General features: G+C 43.0%; 1 long non-coding RNA gene across 9 annotated transcripts; it reads left to right on the plus strand.

The window, feature by feature from the left end:
* Positions 1 to 3,221: 3,221 nt before the first annotated feature.
* Positions 3,222 to 5,399, plus strand: LOC127000305 (uncharacterized). Of its 9 annotated transcripts, XR_007753878.1 has the most exons (5): positions 3,233 to 3,794; positions 3,863 to 3,925; positions 3,989 to 4,051; positions 4,115 to 4,245; positions 4,450 to 5,399. It is a non-coding gene; the product is annotated as an uncharacterized LOC127000305 (long non-coding RNA). The 9 variants fall into 9 exon arrangements; XR_007753883.1 differs by lacking the exon at positions 3,989 to 4,051 and having other exon boundaries at positions 3,229 to 3,794; positions 3,863 to 3,988; positions 4,052 to 4,268; positions 4,337 to 5,399; XR_007753879.1 differs by lacking the exon at positions 3,989 to 4,051 and having other exon boundaries at positions 3,863 to 3,988.
* Positions 5,400 to 13,451: the final 8,052 nt, after the last annotated feature.

The following is a 13,451-nucleotide window of genomic DNA, read 5'->3' on the forward strand; positions in this document are numbered from 1 at the left end:
GAGGCACAGTTTTTAAGGACAATAAGAGGCACTCCATCAGGTCCATAAGCCTTCTGAGGATTGAGGCCAGAGAGGGCATGGAAAAGATCATTTTGAAGAATCTTTATAACAGGCATAAAAGAGTCAGAGGGGGGATGAGTATGAGGAATATGCCCAGAATCGTCCAGAGTGGAGTTTTTAGAAAAAGTTTGAGAGAAGAGTTCACCCTTAGAGATAGATGAGACGGCAGTGTTGCCGTCAGGACTAAGGAGTGGAGGAAAAGATGAAGAAGTGATGTTTGAGGAGATGTTTTTGGCTAGATGCCAGAAGTCACGGGAAGAGTTAGAGAAAGCAAGGTCTTGGCATTTTCTATTAATGAAAGAGTTTTTGGTGGAGAATAGATTTGGCACGATTCCGGGCAGAAATGTAAAGTTCATAGTTAGCATTAGTTTGAAGGCTCTGGTACCTTTTGTGAGCTGCCTCTCTATCATTGACAGCACGAGAACAAGCGTGATTAAACCAAGGCTTTTTAGCGTGAGGAGTAGAGAAAGTGCGTGGAATGTATGCCTCCATTCCAGAGACAATCACCTCTGTGATGCGCTGAGCACACACAGAGGGGTGTCTACCCTGGAAGCAATAATTATTCCACGGGAAATCGGAAAAGTACATCCTCAGGTCGTCCCACCGAGCTGAAGCAAAATGCCAGAAGCATCGCCTCTTCGGTGGGTCCGGAGAAATAAGATTGTGATCGAAGAAGCCCAACGGAGAGAACAGTTTGACAGAATCAGCAGAAGGGTTTGAGGTAAAGGTAAAGAAGAGGTCTAGAATGTTGGGCCTGTCTCCAGGACGGTCGGGAATGCGTGTAGGGTGCTGGACCAACTGCTCTAGATCGTTGAGGATAGCAAAGTTGTCGGCGTCTTCACCAGACTGGTCAGTGAGAGAGGACGAAAACCAAAGCTGGTGGTGAACATTGAAATTTCCTAGGATGGAGATTTCAGCGAAGGGAGAGTGGGTCAAGATGTCCTCCACTTTAGAGTTCAAGTAGTCAACTAACTTTACATAGTTAGGAGAGTTAGGTGAGAGATAAACAGCACAGATGTATTTAGTAATAGAATGGCAATGAAGTCTTAGCCAGATGGTGGAAAATTCATAAGAGTTAAGGTCGTGGGCACGAGAGCAAGTGATGTCGTTGCGCACGTAGGCGCAACATCCAGCTTTGGATTGAAATTTAGGATAGAGATAGTAGGAGGGAACAGAGTAGAGATTGCTGTCAGTAGCCTCAGAAACCTGTGTTTCGGTGAGGAAGAGAAGGTGAGGTTTAGAGGAAGAGAGATGGTGTTCCACAGAATGAAAATTAGAACGAAGACCGCGAATGTTGCAGAAATTGAGAAGAAAGAGGTTCGAGGAGTTATCAAGACACCTCTCAGGTCGGCAGCCAGAAGGGGAGTCCTCCCTGGGGGAATTTGGGGTCCCCCCCCCCAGGCAGGGACTCCGAGGCATGATGTAGGTGTGCCATTTTGAAATTTGAATTTTGGGAAAAGGTGTATATGTTGTGTGAATGTAGTGTGGTGTGGATAGAGAGATCTGTCTTTAGAGAGCAAGCTGAACTACTCTCCGGTGTTGGTGAGACAATAGGGAAACGGTTAGTGAGGACATGGGAAGGGTCTTTGGAGGGCTTCAGCTCCCTTCTCACCTCCCATATATACCTCACCGGGAGTGGCTTGCGCCCGTTCGGTAGGTGTCTTCCTACCAGGGTTGGATCAAATACAATTGTATTTGTATTTGAATTGTATTTAAATACAATTCTAATGTATTTGTATTTGTATTTGTATTTTGACATCCAGAGAAAAAAAGTGTTTTGTATTTGTATTTGTATTTTGGCACCCAGAAAAAAAGTATTTTGTATTTGTATTTGTATTTTGGCACCCAGAAAAAAAGTATTTTGTATTTGTATTTGTATTTTGGCACCCAGAAAAAAAGTATTTTGTATTTGTATTTATATTTCGAGTCAAAACCATTTGAGAAGGATAAATACTGTTAAGGAAATAGAAAAAGAAAAAATGTTAAGCCGCGTTAAGGCGGAGGAGGAAACAGATGAAGGTTGAAGGCGAAGGAGGAAAGGATTAACGTCAGATCACGGGGAAAGCGGAGTAAGGAGAACATTAAGGTTAAAGGCGGAGGAGGAAAAAAATTAAGGTTGGGGAGTAAGGAGGAAATTAACCTCAGGTCACATGGAGGAGGAGTAGGAGAGGATTTAGGGAGTTACTGAGGGATGGGTGGCTCGGAAGAAGGATCCGCCCGCAAAAATGTGTGACGTCACGGAAATGGGAGGCATAGGGGATGAGATGTGAGTGAAGACGACGAGAGAGACAGTAAACCGATCTACTGCTTTAACTTGGCATATGCACTACAGTCACCTATCAAAAAGAGGTTGCATCCATTTCTTGAGCGGACTGATGTCATTGCCGCAGCTGTCATGGACCCCAGGTTTAAGCTGGCATGGATGCCATGTAAGAAAATGCAAAAGGAAAAGGTTTCCAAGATTGTGGACCTAATTATTTCCGAGTCAACTCAGTCGACCTTGAAGAAGAAAACATTTCAAGAGAGTGAGCCTTTCGTCTTTTCGGCTGGCATGAGTGCAACACGACCTCGTCTTTTTGCCTACATGCCTCCAGCTGGGCAAATGATGGCAAGTGCATCAATAAATAACACTACAGTGGTGAAGGCAGAACTTGAAACGTACCTAGAAGAAGGTGTTTTGCCTTTTGATGTCAATCCACTGAGGTACTGGCGTGACGCAAAAAGCTTAAAAAATTTGAAGCACTTTGCCAAGAATATTCTAGGGTGCTGTGCAACAACATGGACGCCCCGGGAAGCATGTCACATCCACGAATATAAAAAAAAAAAGTCCCCGCAGAGAAATTAAACAGCTGTCGTGATGATAACAGAAAAAGAGCAAAGGGCGAGGGGGATGAAAGGGATGGAGGGAGATGAAGGGGAGGGAGAATGGAAAGGAAAGGAGGCTGATGAAGAAGTTTGAAAGAAATATATGTATAGAGAGCAAGGACGAAAGAAAGGGAGAAATAGAATGAAATAAAGAAGAGAAAAATAGAGGAACAGACGACTAAAGAGAAGTGGCAGCCCAATACAAATGTTAGGAAACTTTAGTGGGCCGTCCTCGTGAGTCAAAACGCTCACTGGTGTTCTCCTTCAGCAGGTGTGTGAATGCAATGTACCTGAAAGACGTTAATTGGTGAACCAATTCTTACGATGTAAAATCAATCAATCAGTCAATCAGAGAAAGAAAATATAATTAAAAAGAAAAATTGGAAGTAAGAAAGAAAAGGGAAAAGGATGCTGCGCCGGAAGCCGCGGCGAGGATTCCTTATGATGCTTGTGCGCGTCCCCGAGGCCCATCGGTCCTTCATCCAAGAAAAGATAAACGCGGTGACCGGCGCCTTCACGGCATTTATGATTAATTTTATAATCCAGTCTGGTAGTTTTAAGAAGCGAGTTCTTGCATCCGCCCTATTCGAATCGGCGGGGCGGTGGAGCGCCAGCGAGCCCAAGGTCTCCCAGGCGAGCATGGCAGGACTGGAGGGCTCCCGGCAGGGCGCCTCGTCGTCCATCAGGACCCCGACGGAGGTGCCGGAGATCTTTCAGCTACAACGCCGGGCAGGTGGGGCTCGTTAGCCGTGGTAGGCAATCTGCCTAGGAGAGCAAACTCCGAACAACAAACCCGGGCAGGCGAGGCTCGTTAGCCGTGGTAGGCAATTCACCTAGGAGAGCAAACTCCGAACAATAAACCCGGGCAGGTTGGGCTCGTGAGCCGTCATAGGTAATACACTTAGGAGAGCAAACTCCGAACAATAAACCCGGGCAGGTGGAGGTCGTTAGCGAAAGCAGTTCATCTAGGAGAGCAAACTCCGATTACAAAACCGGGCAGGTGGAGGTCGTTAGCGAAAGCAGTTCACTTAGGAGAGCAAACTCCGATTACAAACCCGGGCAGGTGGAGGTCGTTAGCGAAAGCAATTCATCTAGGAGAGCAAACTCCGATTACAAACCCGGGCAGGTGGAGGTCGTTAGCGTGAGCAGTTCACCTAGGAGAGCAAACTCCGATTTCAAACCCGGGCAGGTGGAGGTCGTTAGCGAAAGCAGTTCACTTAGGAGAGCAAACTCCGATTACAAACCCGGGCAGGTGAGGTTCGTTAGCCGTGGTAGGCAATTCACCTAGGAGAGCAAACTCCGAACAATAAACCCGGGCAGGTTGGGCTCGTGAGCCGTCATAGGTAATACACCTAGGAGAGCAAACTCCGAACATAAAACCCGGGCAGGTGGGGCTCGTGAGCCGTCATAGGTAATACACCTAGGAGAGCAAACTCCGAACATAAAACCCGGGCAGGTTGGGCTCGTGAGCCGTCATAGGTAATACACCTAGGAGAGCAAACTCCGAACATAAAACCCGGGCAGGTTGGGCTCGTGAGCCGTCATAGGTAATACACCTAGGAGAGCAAACTCCATACATAAAACCCGGGCAGGTGGAGCTCGTCAGCCGTGGTGGGCAATCTGCCTAGGAGAGCAAACTCCGAACAATAAACCCGGGCAGGTGGAGCTCGTCAGCCGTGGTAGGCAGTCTGCCTAGGAGAGCAAACTCCGAACAATAAACCCGGGCAGGTGGAGCTCGTCAGCCGTGGTAGGCAGTCTGCCTAGGAGAGCAAACTCCGAACAATAAACCGGGGCTTGTGGTGCTCGTTAGATGTCGTAGACAATCCACGTGATGGGAACACCAAAGAAAAGGAAAATAAAAAGGAACACCAGAAAAAGGAAAATGTAGTAATAAAACATCAAGAAAAAAAAAAAAAAACACAGATCATCCACCTTCAGGCCCTAACATCTCCAAAATTATGGATGAGTCTTTTCTGGGGAGAAAGAGGCTCATCCAGACCAAAGAACATCAACAAGGGATGATATAGAAAGGAACACCAAAAAAATGGGAAAGAGAGAAAAAAACATCGCAAAAGAAAAGTAACAACAATAACAGAACAACGTCAAGAAAAGTAACATACAAAGAAACATCATCCACCATTCGGCCCCAAACTAACATCACCAAAATTATGGGTGGGTCTTTTCTGGGGAGAAAGAGGCTCATCCAGACCAAAGAACATCAAAGAGGGATGATAAAGAAAAGAACACCAAAAAATAGGGAAAAAAAGAGCAAAAAAACATCGCAAAAGAAAAGTAACAGCAAAAACAGAACAACATCAAGAAAAGTAACATATAAAGAAACATCATCCACCATTCGGCCCCAAACTAACATCACCAAAATTATGGGTGGGTCTCTTCTGGGAGGAAAGCGGCTCACCCAGACCAACGAACATCAACAAGAGGATGATATGAAATAAAAGAACATTAAAAAACACGAAGAAAAGAAGTAAGAAGAAAAAGAACAGAAAAAAACATCGGTAAACAAAAACAAGAAGAAAAACACATCAAGAGAAGAAAAATATAAGAAACATCATCCACCTTTCGGCCCCTAACTAACATCACCAAAATTATGGGTGGGTCTCTTCTGGGAGGAAAGCGGCTCACCCAGACCAATGAACATCAACAAGAGGATGATATGAAATAAAAGAACATCAAAAAAGAAAAACAACAGCAAGAAAACAAAGAAAAAGATAAAGAAAAGAAAAGGAAAAAGAAACTAAAAGAAAAAGAAAAACACCAAAACAAAACAGAAACAAAAAAATAATCCAAATAAATAAATAAATAAACAAATACAGAATAGAGTAACATTAACGAACTAACTAACTAATTCAAACTGTCTAACTATTAAACTACCTATCTAACTACCTATCTAAGTAAGGGTACTATACAAGGGTACTATTGGACTACCTATTAACTAACTAACTATCAAATCATCTAACGATCAAACATTTATTTGTCTGACTCTTTATCTATTTATCTGCATGGCTATCTATCATTATGTTTATCTATTCATCTTTTTTTTCTTCTTGCGGTTAAGGAAGCAGCTCAAGGGCAAAAGTAGATAAATAAATAAAAAAATCCGCATAAATAAAAATAGGTTCTATCTCTATATCTTTTATTTGTTTAATTGTTTATCTTATTTTTTTCATCTTATTTATTTGTTTACTTATCTAATCCACCATCAGTCATGGTCAGTTCTACCTACACGTTTTCCTGCCACATTTTTTTTTTTCATTGTGTAGTCCTTAGTTCCGGTCCGACCTTGAGCTGGAAGGGAAGGACGGGGGCAGGGAGGCAAGAAGAGGGAGGGAGGGAGGGGGGAGGTAAGACAGAGTAATAGAAAGAATTTGGATTATAATGGTTTCCCCCCTCCCTCCCCCTCTGCAGCCAAAAAATAAAACGAAGAAAAGCGTCAAGTAAAAAAAAAAATAATAAATGGTAGCTAACAATGATAAAGAGTTTGCTAAAAAAATGGAAATCGATGAGGTAAAGACTTGGCAGTTTTCTTTTCTTTCTTTCTTTTTTTTCAACACAGAAGACAGAAAGCTCAAGGGCCAAAATAAGAGGATACAGAAAAAATAAGATCGCTACGTCGCTGCTCCCCAATCTTTATCCTTTTGATTATCTGTGTCTTGAATATGGCAGAGTAAGAGACTTTGTATAACTACTGATATTTGTACTCCTCCGGGTATACCCCATTCACGATTCTCAATAATGATGATAACAGTATAGCAGCAAGTAGTACGCAGTAGCTAGCGAGGCGACACCTTTTAGCACTTCAGTCTTCGTCACAACCTTACGGCACATTTCTTAAACTTCGTCGAGCGTTTAAAACTCTTTCTCCGCTCCCTATTGTTACGTACTTTACAGAGAGAGAGAGAGAGAGAGAGAGAGAGAGAGAGAGAGAGAGAGAGAGAGAGAGAGAGAATAGCAGGGGTGAGGAAAGAGTGGGAATACGCGTTTCAGTCCTGATTAAGTGTGTGTGTGTGTGTGTGTGTGTGTGTGTGTGTGTGTGTGTGTGTCCTTGAAAAAAAACTGAACCTTTTTTTTTCAGTCAAGTTCAGCCTTAACATAGAGGTCGCCATTTCGATGACTACGCAGAAGACGTTGAGGAAAAAAAAATGACGCAAAACAGAGAATAACTGACGACCAGTTTCAGTGCTCACTTGACTCGGGTCTCCAAGCGCTGCAAGACCTTGGCGGGGGGGGAGAGAGAGAGAGAGAGAGAGAGAGAGAGAGAGAGAGAGAGAGAGAGAGAGAGAGAGAGAGAGAGAGAGAGAGAGAGAGAGAGAGAGAGAGAGAGAGAGAGAGATTTACATAGATTTACATAGAAAATCAGACCACACAGACCCCATGGTCCAGACTTGGTGGTCTGTCCTTAAACCTAAGTGATTTTACATTAATCAGAAGACTCCAAAACGTTGCATTTCTACTCTAATTGATATTAAGTTGAAGGAAGTGACGGTCGAGCTTATTTTTGAAGGAGTCAATCGTGTTACACTGGACCACTGACGGTGGAAGCTTATTCCATTCTCGCACTACAACGTTGGTGAAGAAAAATTTGGTGCAGTCTGAATTTACTTGTCTACATCTGAGTTTTACGCCATTGTTCCTCGTGCGCAAAGTGTCATCGATCATAAACAATGTTGATCTGTCTACATTCGTGAAACCATTAAGTATTTTAAAACATTCGATCAGTTTTCCTCGGAGGCGACGTTTCTCAAGAGAACATGTTAAGGGTAGAAAGCCTTTCTTCGTAGGATTTGTTGCGCAAGGAAGGGATCATTTTCGTTGCCCGACGCTGAACACCTTCTAATTTAGCAATATCCTTTGCATGGTGGGGAGACCAAAACTGTACCGCATATTCCAAGTGGGGTCTGACTAAACTGTTGTAGAGCGGGAGTATTACATCTTTATTCTTGAATACAAAGTTTCTTTTAATGAAGCCCAACATTCTGTTCGCTTTATTTGCTGCATCGATGCATTGCTGTGAGAATTTGAGGTTTGACGCGATTTTGACCCCAAGTCTTTGACGCATTGAACGCTTTTGAGTTTAACGCCGCGCATTTCGTATTCGAACTTCTTATTCCTCGTTCCAACTTGAAGGACCTGGCACTTGTCTACGTTAAAGGGCATCTCCATCTATCCGACCAAGCTGAAATTTTGTGCAAATCCTCTTGGAGGCTTTGCCTGTCTTCGTCAGTGAGAACCGAGTTGCCAATCTTTGTGTCGTCTGCAAATTTACTAATGCGGTTATTGAGTCCAACATCCACGTCGTTGATGTAAATAATGAAGAGCACTGGGCCAAGGACCGAGCCCTGAGGGACGCCACTAGTGACAGGCGCCCACTCTGAGTTAAATCCGTCAATCACTACTCTTTGTTGTCTGTTGCTCAACCAATTCGCGATCCATTGGTTTACTTGACCGTCAATACCTATTTGCTTTAATTTGTAAAGTAATTTATGATGCGGGACTTTATCAAACGCTTTCTGGAAATCAAGATAGACTACGTCCAGTGATTTGGTTACGTCATAAACAGTGAAGAGGTCGTTATAAAAGGTTAATAGGTTTGATAGGCAGGATCTTTTGTTTCGGAAGCCATGTTGTGAGTCCCCAATCAATGAGTGGCTTTCAAGGTAATTCACAATTTTGTCTCTAATTATGCCCTCAAGTAGCTTACCTACAACCGAAGTTAGACTAATGGGCCTGTAATTACCTGGTACTTTTTGTCTCCTTTCTTGAAAATCGGTGTCACGTTAGCCTTTTTCCAATCTGAAGGGACGATGCCTTGTCGCAAGGACATATTGAATACGGTTGTGAGGAGGAGAGTATTTCGCTCTTTGTTTCTTTCAGCAGAGTTGGATATACTTTGTCAGGTCCGGGACTTTTATTTGTTTGAAGTGAATGGAGAGCTTTAAGGACTTCATCGGTTGTTATTTCAAAATTAGGCAATGCATGCTCGAGATTTACAATAGTACTGGCGTTGGTGGTAGCGAGAGGAAGACTGTTAGTATTAAACACCGAGGAAAAGTAATTGTTTAACAGGTTTGCAATGTGTTGACTGTCAGTCACTAGTGCACCGTCGCTGTTTGTTAAAGGTCCAATACCACTTTTGATCGCCTTTCTGTTGTTTATGTAACTGAAGAAAGATTTCGGATTATTTTTACAGTTGGCTGCAATATTTTCTTCATATCTACGCTTTGCCTGACCTACTAGTCTTTTTACTCGTCGCCTGGCATCATTATAAAGTCTAATGTTTTCGGGCGTGTTTTGTTCTTTCTTTAACCTGTAAAATAGTTTTCTCTCATTGACTGATTGTTTAATTTCGCTATTAAACCACGGTGGGCTTTTATTAGTGTTAATTCGCTTCTCGCACAAGGGGACGAATGTGTTCTGCTGAGTAAGTAAGTGATTTTTAAAACAGCCAGGCTTCCTCTACGTTGCCGTCATCTGATAGTTGTATTTCTGTTAGTTTTTGTCGGATTTCTACGAAGTTAGCTCTTTTGAAATTGGGCACCTTTACTTTATTTTCAGTCACTGATGATTGAGCTTTAATGTCGACGCGCACTAATTTATGATCGCAAGAACCGAGGTGTTCTCCTACCGTGACACTACTGATTAGGTTATCTTGGGTCGTTATAACAAGGTCGAGTATATTATTTTGTCGAGTTGGCTCAGAAACCATTTGGCTTAGATAATTTTCTTCTAGAAATTCGATCATTCTATGTGACTCGCCTTCTGTACCTGACAGTGTCGCCCAGTCGATATGGGGAGGTTAAAGTCTCCTAATATCAGTGAGTCGCTGTTATTAAGTGACTGCCTTAAGACGCTGTACATTTCAAGGTCGTCATCGAGTGATTGCCCGGGAGGTCTGTAGGTGACAGATATATTTAAGTTGACTTTTGCAATGTTTACTCGCACGCACAAATGTTCAACGTTACTGTTTCCAGTGTTTTGTCAGTGGGTTGCAAATAGCTTTTGACATAAAGGGCGACGCCACCGCCTCTACGGTTTACACGATCTTTGTTGAAGAGTCTGTAGCCATCTATGTTGTATTCGGAACTTAAATCAATATTTGTGGTGTCGATAAATGTTTCGGTTATAGCAATTATGTCAAAATTTTCTGTTAAAGCAAGACATCTCAGTTCATCAAATTTGTTTCTTAGGCTACGCGCATTGAAACTAAGGATTTTTAAGTTATCTAGAGGCTTAGTAATAGAGGTGGTGGTACTTGCGGGATCACGGTTACGGGTTTGTTGCGATGCACGGCGTCTATTTACACGGGTGGGGTGGAGGGACGTGGCCGTGACTCGTTTTTTGTTGGGATGAAGAGAGAGAGAGAGAGAGAGAGAGAGAGAGAGAGAGAGAGAGAGAGAGAGAGAGAGAGAGAGAGAGAGAGAGTATATATGTGTTAACCATTGCACTTAGCCATGACACCAAAGGAAAAAAACTGAAGGTGAAGTTAAAGGCGGGTGCATACGCTATTCTTCTTACGCTATCTTTTCACGTAGTTGACTGCTCTTTCGGCCACCTCTTCGGATTCTTTACAGGAGAAGCGAGTAGCGGGCTTTTTTTATTGTTGTTTCCTATTTGTGTGCCCTTGTGTTGTCTCCTTTGCTGTAAAAAAAAAATAGCTGTGTGTGGCTGCGGTAGGTACTCATCTCCGCACCGTTGACCCTTTGAGCTTGTGGAAGGCAAGAACCTGTTAGTTACCGGCACCATCTGAGAGGGTGTTTAGTAAGGCCGGCAATTTTTACACTCCTAAGCGAGCAAGACTCGGCCCGGAAACCTTCCGGGCATTAATGATGATAAAATGCAATTATGATGTGAAGTGTAAACTTGTGAAAAAAGTATCTTTATATTTTTTGTATAATCTCAGGAGTATTTTTATTTGTATCTTTGAAATCTGGAATAGGAGTATTTTTTTTTTTATTTGTATTTTTAGATTCAGGAATAGAAGTATTTGTATTTGTATTTGTATTTGTATTTTTGGAATCCCGAACAAAAGTATTTGTATTTGTATTTTTGGAATCCCGAACAAAAGTATTTGTATTTGTATTTGACTTATAAAAAATCAGTATTTAATCCAACCCTGCTTCCTACCTACTCCAGCTAATTAATTATTCAGCCAATCCCCATTCCCGCTCCTTTCTTCCTCTCTCGTCCCTTCCCTTCATCCCCATCCTCTTCCCTTCCCTCCTCCAATCCCCCCCACCTTTTCCCTTCCCTCCCTTTACATAATTCTCAACCCTTTCCCTTTTCTCTCTTCTCTACCTTCCTCGCCTCAGACTCTGCCCCTATCCACATCCCTCCACTCTGTTCCCTTCCCTCCCTTTACATTACATTCAATCCTTTCCCTTTTCCTTCTTTTCTGCCTCCCTCGCCTCAGACTCTGCCCCTAATCCTCCTCTCCCTCCCCTCGTCTCAGCCTCTTTCAACCGGCCAGCCACACACTCTTTGAACTGCCAGAGAATTTTTTGCATGAATAAGGAATATCTTCTTTTTTTCCTAAGGGTGAATGGGGACGCGAGGACAATGGGCTCATTCACGAACTGTATTCCTAAATTTATGGTCTTTTTTTTTACCTTTCCTATATACATTTTTGGCGTAGTTCATATTCCTACCATTGGTTATGTAATATTAGCACTCGGTTTAAGAATTTCAAGAGCTAGAAGAAAGAGGAAGAGGAGGAGGAAGAGGAAGAGAAAGATGGTAGTAGTAAGAAAAATAACATGAAAGAGAAGGAAAAGAAAAAAAAGTAGAAAAAGTAGAAGAAGAAGAAGAAAAAGAAGAAAAAGAAGAAGAAAATAGATAAGGAAAATTTCATGAAAAGATAAAGTAGGAAAAAAATATATAGGAGCATTCGAGGTACCTTAAAAATTCTATATGTTTAAGATGGAATGAACTTGCAATGAAGGAGGAAGGAAAAGGAGGAGGACCATAATGAAAGGAAGGAGGAAAATCGCGTTAGCACAGGCAAGTGGCAGGTTCTGAAAGGGAGCAGCAAGGTGGAGGAGGAGGAGGAGGAGGAGGTGGAGGAGGAGGAGGAGGAGGAGGAGGAGGGGACAGGGAGAGGTGAAAATGAAGAAAGAATTGTTTGTAAAAGGGTAGAGGTAGAGAGCGGTGAAAGAGGGAGAAGGAGAGGGAGGAGGAGGAGGGGACAGGGAGAGGTGAAGATGGAGAAAGGATTGTGGTAAAACGGTAGAGGTAGAGAGAGGTGAGAGAGGGAGAAGGAGAGAGGCATAGGAAAAGGGAGGAAAGGAGTATGTTAAAGGGTAGAGGTAGAGAGAGAGAGAGAGGGAGGAGGAGGAGAGAGGCAAAAGCGAAAGGAAAAAAATGACGGTGATAAAGCGGTAGAGGATGAAGGAAAGGGTGAGAGAGGGGGAAGAAGGGTGAGTGTTTTTGAGTCTAGTCCCATGAATAAATGTCTTTAAATAGTGACTGCTGGCGAGGGAAGTATACGTATATAGAATCTTCTTTATCATCATCTCAACCATTTTCCTCGCTCGCTCTTTTCTCTAGTAACATTCCTTTCTTACCGCCCTCAATACTAGACTCTTTCCTTCACACCAATTTCTTTGCTAGCCCTTCCTCACACATCTCCGTTCTCTCGCCTTCCTCATTCTTCTCAAACACCACCACCACCACCACCACCACCGTTGTCTCCGCCACCATCCCTGTCACCACCACCACGCTCCATTCTTTCACACTCATCACCAGCCGGCCAGTCATGCCATTCATTCCCCTTCATCACATTCCTTCACCACTCAGACCCAATCAACCCGTTTCCTCATTTGTCCAAACGCCCTCCTCTGCCTCCTTCGCTTACCACCACCGGCTATACTCATCGCCTCCCTGCCCCGGAACACAGAATCAGGGAAAAACAGGTGAGGATGAATCTAGGTTAAAGAGAGAGAAGGAAAAGGAGAAAGGGGACCGTAGATATGAAAGAGGGAAGTGAAAATCATAAGAACGAAAGAAAAACCGACAAGTGAGAATGACGTGGAAGAAAAAGGAAGAGAAAAAGAGAGAGCGAAGGACGTAGAAATGAAGAAAGGGAGACAGAAAGCAAAATAGATAAAGAAACCACAATTGTGTCAAGAAAAATCAGTAGGTAAAGACAAAACTAGAAGAAAGAGGGAGAAGAAGATGGGAAGCTACTTAAGAATAAAGAAAGGGAAGGTAGAGAGAAAACACAACAAAGAAAGGAACAGCTAGTACATCAAGGAGATAAAGATAGGTACAAAAGAGAGAGAGGGAGAGAGAAAACAAGAAAGAGGGACGTAGCAATAAAGAAAGATAGATAGAAAGCACAATAAAATGAACCACTGTCATATCTTTGCATAGGGCACTCTTCTTCTAAGCCACCTCATGCGTCAAAGGAACCGTCTACTTTTACCCTATTAGCTCAGCGTGGTAATGGAAAAGGCTCTTGTAATTAGGGCTCAAGTGGGTGCAGTTTTCGTTCTTGTTTCGCTACGAACGGC

This window comes from Eriocheir sinensis, chromosome 18 (assembly GCF_024679095.1).
Source record: "Eriocheir sinensis breed Jianghai 21 chromosome 18, ASM2467909v1, whole genome shotgun sequence".
NCBI lineage: Eukaryota > Metazoa > Arthropoda > Malacostraca > Decapoda > Varunidae > Eriocheir > Eriocheir sinensis.